This window comes from Erinaceus europaeus, chromosome 3 (genome assembly GCF_950295315.1).
Source record: "Erinaceus europaeus chromosome 3, mEriEur2.1, whole genome shotgun sequence".
In the NCBI taxonomy this organism is placed as follows: Eukaryota; Metazoa; Chordata; class Mammalia; order Eulipotyphla; family Erinaceidae; genus Erinaceus; species Erinaceus europaeus.
The window spans coordinates 118,128,911-118,137,160 of record NC_080164.1 but is presented as its reverse complement, the minus strand read 5'-3'; positions in this window follow the sequence as shown (position 1 = coordinate 118,137,160).

Here is an 8,250-nt window from a genome sequence, read left to right as displayed (position 1 = left end):
TTATCTCTGCCACACCCTGATTTATATCTTGGTCAGGAGTCAGTGATTAAGCTAAGAAGCCTATTGATAGTTTAAAAGCCCTCAGGCTCCCATAGCCTACAGGGAAGAAAAAAAAAAAGAGGCTTTTACACCACTGAGCTCCAACTCAGGGATTGAAAAAACTGTTAACTTCCACCACGGTAAACCCTTTAATTAAATTACTTAGACACAAGTCAATCCAGGCAATAGTGATCAATAATTTGAAAAGTATTGATAAAGGGAACTCATAACATCATATATAAAATGGTTAAAACAACAAGAAAAAATATTGGAGACTCGAACCAGGACAAGAGTTCAGCTAAAAGTCCTCCAGAGGGTGAAGCACAAAACAACAAGTTCAACATCCAAACATTAGCTAAGGAAATAATAACAGGAGTGAGTAAAGAATTTGAAAAAATCAACAAAAATCAACAAAAGATTAGTAACAGTCCCAAAATGTGGAAGCTCAACAGTACACTTCTTAACAACTTCTGGGTCAAAGAGGAAATCAAGGAAGAAATCAAAATGTTTCGAGAGTTCAATGAAAATGAAGGCACAAGCTATCAAAATATTTGGGACACAGTTAAAGCAGTCCTAAGAGGGAAGTTCATAGCTATACAAGCACATATTAGGAAACAAGAAAAAGCACAAATAAACAGCCTGATTGCACATCTTAAAGACCTAGAAGAAGAACAACAAAGGAACCCTAAAGCAACCAGAAGGACAGAAATCACTAAAGTTAGGGCAGAAATAAATAACATTGAGAAAAGGAAAACCATACAAAAGATCAATGAAAGTAAATGTTGGTTCTTCGAAAGAGTAAACAAAATTGACAAACCTTTAGCCAGACTCACAAAACAAAAAAGGGAGAAGACCCAAATAAATCGGATACTAAATGAAAGAGGAGATATCACAACAGACACCGCAGAAATTCAACATATCATGCGAGGCTTCTATGAACAACTATATGCCACCAAGCTAGAGAACCTGGAAGAAATGAATGATTTCCTAGATACCTACCAACTTCCAAAACTAAGTAAAGAGGAAGTGGATAACATGAACAGGCCCATCACAGCCAATGAAATTGAAACAGTTATCAAAAATCTTCCCAAAAATAAAAGTCCTGGACCAGATGGTTTTACAAATGAATTCTACAAAACTTTCAAAGAAGAACTAATACCTCTACTTTTTTTTTTTAACTTTTTTTTTTTTTAATTTTTTATTTAAGAAAGGATTAGTGAACAAAAGCATAAGGTAGGAGGGGTACAACTCCACACAATTCCCAACACCCAATCCCCATAACCCACCCCCTCCCATGGTAGCTTTCCCATTCTCTATCCCTCTGGGAGCATGGACCCAGGGTCGTTGAGGGTTGCAGAAGGTAGAAGGTCTGGCTTCTGTAATTGCTTCCCCGCTGAACATGGGCGTTGACTGGTCGGTCCATACCCCCAGTCTGCCTCTCTCTTTCCCTAGTAGGGTGTGACTCTGGGGAAGCAGAGCTCCAGGACACATTGGTGGGATCTTCAATCCAGGGAAGCCTAGCCAGCATCCTGGTGGCATCTGGAACCTGGTGATTGAAAAGAGAGTTAACATATGAAGCCAAACAATTTGTTGAGCAATCATGGATCCCAAGCTTGGAATAGTGGAGAGGAAGTGAAGTGTTAGGGAGGTACTCACTGCAAACTCTAGTGTAGTCCTGCTTTCAGGTATATATTTTGCAGTAGTTTATGGATACGTGTGCACATAAGCTCTCTCTCACAGAAACTGGTGTATATCTAGGTTATGGGACTTTGTTAGAAAGTGAACTACCTGAGATGAAATTAGAGTGTACTATTAAAGGAAAGGTGAAGACACTGGAATACTCCCTGCCAGCTTCTATGAAGCCAACATCACCCTGATACCAAAAGCAGACAGGGACACAACCAAAAAAGAAAACTACAGACCAATATCTCTGATGAACATAGATGCAAAAATAATGAACAAAATTCTAGCCAACTGGATACAGCAGTATATCAAAAAGATTGTTCATCATGACCAAGTGGGGTTTATCCCAGGCATGCAAGGTTGGTTTAATATACGTAAATCAATCAATGTGATCCACCACATCAACAAAAGCAAGACCAAAAACCACATGTTCATATCAATAGATGCAGAGAAAGCCTTTGACAAAATACAACATCCCTTTATGATCAAAACTCTACAAAAAATGGGAATAGATGGCAAATTCCTGAAGATAGTGGAGTCTATCTATAGCAACCCTACAGCCAACATCATACTCAATGGTGAAAAACTGGAAGCATTTCCCCTCAGATCAGGTACTAGACAGGGCTGCCCACTATCACCATTGCTATTCAACACAGTGTTGGAAGTTCTTGCCATAGCAGTCAAGTAGGAGCAAGAAATTAAATGCATACAGATTGGAAGAGAAGAAGTCAAACTCTCCTTATTTGCAGATGACATGATAGTATACATGGAAAAACCTAAGGAATCCAGCAAGAAGCTTTTGGAAACCATCAGGCAATACAGTAAGGTGTCAGGCTATAAAATTAACATTCAAAAGTCAGTGGCATTCCTCTATGCAAACACTAAGTTAGAAGAAATTGAAATCCAGAAATCAATTGCTTTTACTATAGCAACAAAAACAATAAAATATCTAGGAGTAAACCTAGCTAAAGAAGTGAAAGACTTGTATACTGAAAATTATGAGTCACGACTCAAATTGAAAAAGACACAAAGAAGTGGAAAGATATTCAATGTTCATGGGTTGGAAGAATTAACATCATCAAAATGAATATATTACCCAGAGCCATCTACAAATTTAATGCTATCCCCATCAAGATCCCAAGCACATTTTTTAGGAGAATAGAAAAAATGCTACAAATGTTTATCTGGAACCAGAAAAGACCTAGAGTTGCCAAAACAATCTTGAGAAAAAGAACAGAACCAGAGGCATCACACTCCCAGATCTCAAACTGTATTATAGGGCCATTGTCATCAAAACTGCTTGGTACTGGAACATGAATAGACACACTGACCAGTGGAATAGAATTGAGAGCCCAGAAATGAGGCCCCACACCTATGGACATCCAATCTTTGACAAAGGGACCCAGACTATTACATGGGGAAAGCAGAGTCTCTTCAACAAATGGTGTTGGAAACAATGGGTTGAAACATGCAGAAGAATGAAACTGAATCACTGTATTTCACCAAATACAAAAGTAAATTCCAAGTGGATCAAGGACTTGGATGTTAGACCAGAAACTATCAGATACTTAGAGGAAAATATTGGCAGAACTTTTTTCCGCATAAATTTTAAAGACATTTTCAATGAAACGAATCCAATTATAAGGAAGACTAAGGCAAGTATAAACCTATGGGATTACATCAAATTAAAAAGCTTCTTCACAGCAAAAGAAACCACTACCCAAACCAAGAGACCCCTCTCAGAATGGGAGAAGATCTTTACATGCCATACATCAGATAAGAGTTTAATAACCAACATATATAAAGAGCTTGCCAGACTCAACAATAAGACAACAAATAACCCCATCCAAAAATGGGGGGAGGAATTGGACAGAATATTCACCAAAGAAGAGATCCAAACGGCCGAGAAACACATGAAAAAATGCTCCAAGTCTCTGATTGTCAGAGAAATGCAAATCAAGACAACAATGAGATATCACTTCACTCCTGTGAGAATGTCATACATCAGAAAAGGTAACAGCAGCAAATGCTGGAGAGGGTGTGGGGTCAAAGGAACCCTCCTGCACTGCTTGTGGGAATGTCAATTGGTCCAGCCTCTGTGGAGAACAGTCTGGAGAACTCTCAGAAGGCTAGAAATGGACCTACCCTCTGACCCTGCAGTTCCTCTCCTGGGGATATATCCTAAGGAACCCAACACATCCATCCAAAAAGATCTGTGTACACATATGTTCTTGGCAGCACAATTTGTAATAGCCAAAACCTGGAAGCAACCCAGGTGTCCAACAACAGATGAGTGGCTGAGCAAGTTTTGGTCTATATACACAATGGAATACTACTCAGCTGTAAAAAAAAAAAAAAAAAGGTGACTTCACCGTTTTCAGCCGATCTTGGATGGACCTTGAAAAATTCATGTTGAGTGAAATAAGTCAGAAACAGAAGGATGAATATGGGATGATCTCACTCTCAGGCCGAAGTTGAAAAACAAGATTAGAAAAGAAAACACAAGTAGAACCTGAAATGAAAATGGCGTATTGCACCAAGGTAAAAGACTCTGGGGTGGGTGGGCGGGTGGGGATAATACAGGTCCATGAAAGATGATGAATGACATAGTGGGGGTTGTATTGTTAAATGGGAAACTACGGAATGTTATTGATGTACAAACTATTGTATTTACTGTTGAATGTAAAACATTAATTCCCCAATAAAGAAATAAATTATATATATATAAAAAAAAGACTACTCAGTATTTTGACTCCAAACTCAGCGTGTTGTCTGCCAAGTGTTTATTTTTAGTGCCTGCACCTTGGGGAGAGTAAGTGTGGAGACTTGACTTCTCTGCTGCCTTGTTTTGAATTCTGTGGTAAACGTACCAATGCAGAAGCTAACTCAGATGGCCCAACGCCACTCAGTTGTACATGTATTGTAATACATGTGTAATATCAAAATATTAACCTACTTAATGTATAGGAAGTTCTTTCAACAGCTATGTAAAAGATAAATATTGTGTCACCAGGCCCACTTTCCTGACCCTGAATTCATTCCTATTTCTCTGTAGCTAAGAGTCTGTACAGGTGCAACTGTTCCTTCGTATCAGAAAAGGACGCACAGTCTGAGTCCTTAGGTCAGAGCTACACGAGGTCATATACTGATGCTATCAGTGATTTGTACACAGCCTTCCTTTGTTATCTCTCAGCTGTGTTCTATGTTTTGTATACAGTATGTTTATACCGCCTTTTGTATAGAATAAGCGAGTTGGGTAATTTGTTAGCACGATTGTGCCACAGTGATGTCATGACAGAACTTATATTTCTTGCTGATTTCTAAGACTCGTAGAAAGAGTCTATCTATCTGGCACAAATGTGAAAACAGCCAGGGTTCTGTGTAACTTAGGAATCTAAAGCTGTACTTCCTTTCACCTGCATGTGCAGTTGCTATTATAATGTGATTCCCTATCTGTGTGTTTGGGCTGTACCTACCATTGATTTCTTTGAGCAGTGTCTGTTCATTACTGGTGTGGGTATATGTATACACTTATATTTTTTAGAGGAGAAGAAAGTTCAAGGGAACAATATTGCAATTGCTTCAGCACTTGATTTTAAATTATTGATATTTATCCCTAAGCACTTTTAACAAACTAAGGTAAGAACAGTTTTCTCTCTCTTCCTCCCTTTCTTCCTCTCTTCCCTCCCCCCCATCCTCAACCCTGTTCCCACAAAGGCTACTGCTGGGACTTGATGCCTGCATGATAAGTCCACCACTCCCAGTCACCATTTCTCTCTTTTCTTTCTTCCCTTTCCTTCCCTTCCCTTCCCTTCCCTTCCCTTCCCTTCCCTTCCCTTCCCTTCCCTTCCCTTCCCTTCCCTTCCCTTCCCTTCCCTTCCCTTCCCTTCCCTTCGCTTCCCTTCCCTTCCCTTCCCTTAGCTTCTCTTCCCTTCCCTTCCCTTCCCTTCCCTTCCCTTCCCTTCCCTTCCCTTCCCTTCCCTTCCCTTCTCCTTCTTTCCTTTTTCTTTTTTTCTTCCTTCCTTCCTTTCTCTTCTCTCCTTTCTTGTTTGCTCCTTTTTCCTTTTTTTTTTTTTATTAGATAAGACAAAAAAACGAGAGGGGAAGGAGAGACAGAGAGAGAGCACGAGCACTTACACAAGAAAAACCTACAACACTGCTTTGGTGTTTATGAAGTTTCCCCCCCTTGCCGGTGGGGACTGGTGGCTTGAACTCAGGTCCTTGCTCATGGCAATGCATGAGCTACCACCTGGCCCCAAAAGCAGTCTTCTTAGCTGCCAGTGAGGAAGGGGAATTAAAAAAATGGCCGTAGGAGGTATTTTGTGATGAATGACTTATCTGGAAAGCCCAGGAACAGAACCAGGATGTGGAAGCTACATTGATGGCTGATATAAAGAATGTGAGCAAAATACAGAGTGATGATGTGGAGTTGTTCTGTAGAAACAGAAGTAGAAGGTGCCCAAATGATAATGTTGATCACAGATAACTCCAACTCTTATTGTTCAGGGTCAACTTTTTTCTTTAGGTTTTATTTAAAGGATTATGAGGAGGAAGAGGGACCAGTAGAGATATTTACACATCCTCCTTTCCTTTTGAGGGATATGGAAGATAAAAAGTCTAGTGTTTTCTGTCTGTTTCAATCAAGGATTGTCCTTTGGGACAAAAGCGGTCAATACATCTCTCAATTTCACTTCAAGGAAGTTGGATGGAAAGATAAATTATAGGAAAGAATATAGTGTTTTACATGTTTTCTGCAAAGTGAGGAACCAAAGATAGACAAAGAAAGTTTGAAGTATAGATGTGAATGTAGCAGTTAGGAGAACTTCTAAAATGACAAGCCAGTGGGACTCTCAAGCCTAAAATGATATTATAGAGATGGAGCTTTTGTGGAGATGGGGCCTTGAACCCAAGCCCTTGTGCATAGAGATGGAGCTTTTGTTTGGGGTGGATTTTTCACTCTCCCACTCTCTCCTTTCTTACTTTAGAAACCAAAGGTGGGAGTGATATTGCCATGTTCAAAGGTCTTGGGAATCAATGGCTATGAACAGAGATTGAAACAATGGCTATGAACAGAGATTGTTGTAATTTGCATGGGGTGTAAACATTGGTCTGGGAATGGACTTGGCTAGGTGTCCCCTGGAAAAGGAGCACCAGATATTAACCAGCCCAACCCACTCAACTTTGACTAATGCAGAACACACATTGCTGTTTTTCAAGCCGCAGTGTTAAAATACCACCTGTAGATTTTTGTTGTACTCCAAGCAAGTCAAGCACATATATACTGGAATCTAAATTAATTTTGGGGAATTATTTTGGAATTATGCAAATAGTGAAAGGGCAGTTCTATAAATATAGTTGTTTTTGTTTTTTATTTTTAACTGTGGATTTGCCATGTGTCTGTATATACGAGATAATTATACTAATGTAAATAAATGAAATTAAATGTATTTATGTTTTCCTTTCACTTAGATGTAGTGTATAAATATTGTCTAAAAAGCATAGTCAGGATGGGAAAATAGCTCACATGGATAGTGCGCTGCTTTGCCACATGTGTGACCTAAGTTCAAGCCTGGCTCCCACTGCATTGAAAAAGTTTCTGTGCTGTGACCTCTTTCTCTGTCTCTCTGCTTCTCTGTCTCTATCAAAAAATAAAGTAAAAGAAAATGAAAATAAAGAAATAAAATGTATAGTCAACCTTTGTGAATATTTATTTGACGAGATGTCTGTATAATTGTAATTTTTCACAAGTTCCTTATAGATTCAAAAGTGACTACAGGCCTGCTTTTTTCTTAAAAATATTTATTCCCTTTTGTTGCCCTTGTTGTTTTATTGTTTTAATTATTACTGTTGTTGATATTGATGTCGACCTTGTTGGATAGGACAGAGAAATTTGGAGAGAGGAGGGGAAGACAGAGAACGGGGAGAGAAAGACAGAAACCTGCAGACCTAGGGTGGCAGGGCCTCGAATTGGGATCCTTACGCTGGTCATTGCACTTTACACCGCATGCGCTTAACCTGCTGCCCAACACCCTTGCTTTTTTTTTTTTTAAAAAAGGGATTCTGTTTTATTTTATTTTTTATGTTTTCCTTTTTAAAATTGTATTAATGATGTAATAATGATTAACAAGGCTATAGGATAACACGGGTACAATTCCATACAATTCCTTCTACCAGAGTTCTGTATCCCATCCCCTCCATTTGAAGTTTCCCTATTCTTTATCCCTCTGGGAGTATGGACCCAAATTCTTTATGGGGTGCAGAAAGTGGAAGGTCTGGCTTCTGTAATTGCTCCTCCACTGGAGATGGCTGTTGACAGGTTGATCCATATCCCCAACCTGTCTCTATCTTTCCCTAGTTGGGTAGGGCTTGGGGAAGGTGAGACTTCAGGACACATTGGTGAGGTCATCTATCTGCCCATGGAAGTCAGGGTGGCATCATGGTAGCACCTGCAACTTGGTGACTGAAAAGTGGTGAGATATAAAGCAGGACAAATTGTTTAATAATCAGTAACCTAAAGGCAAGAATAGA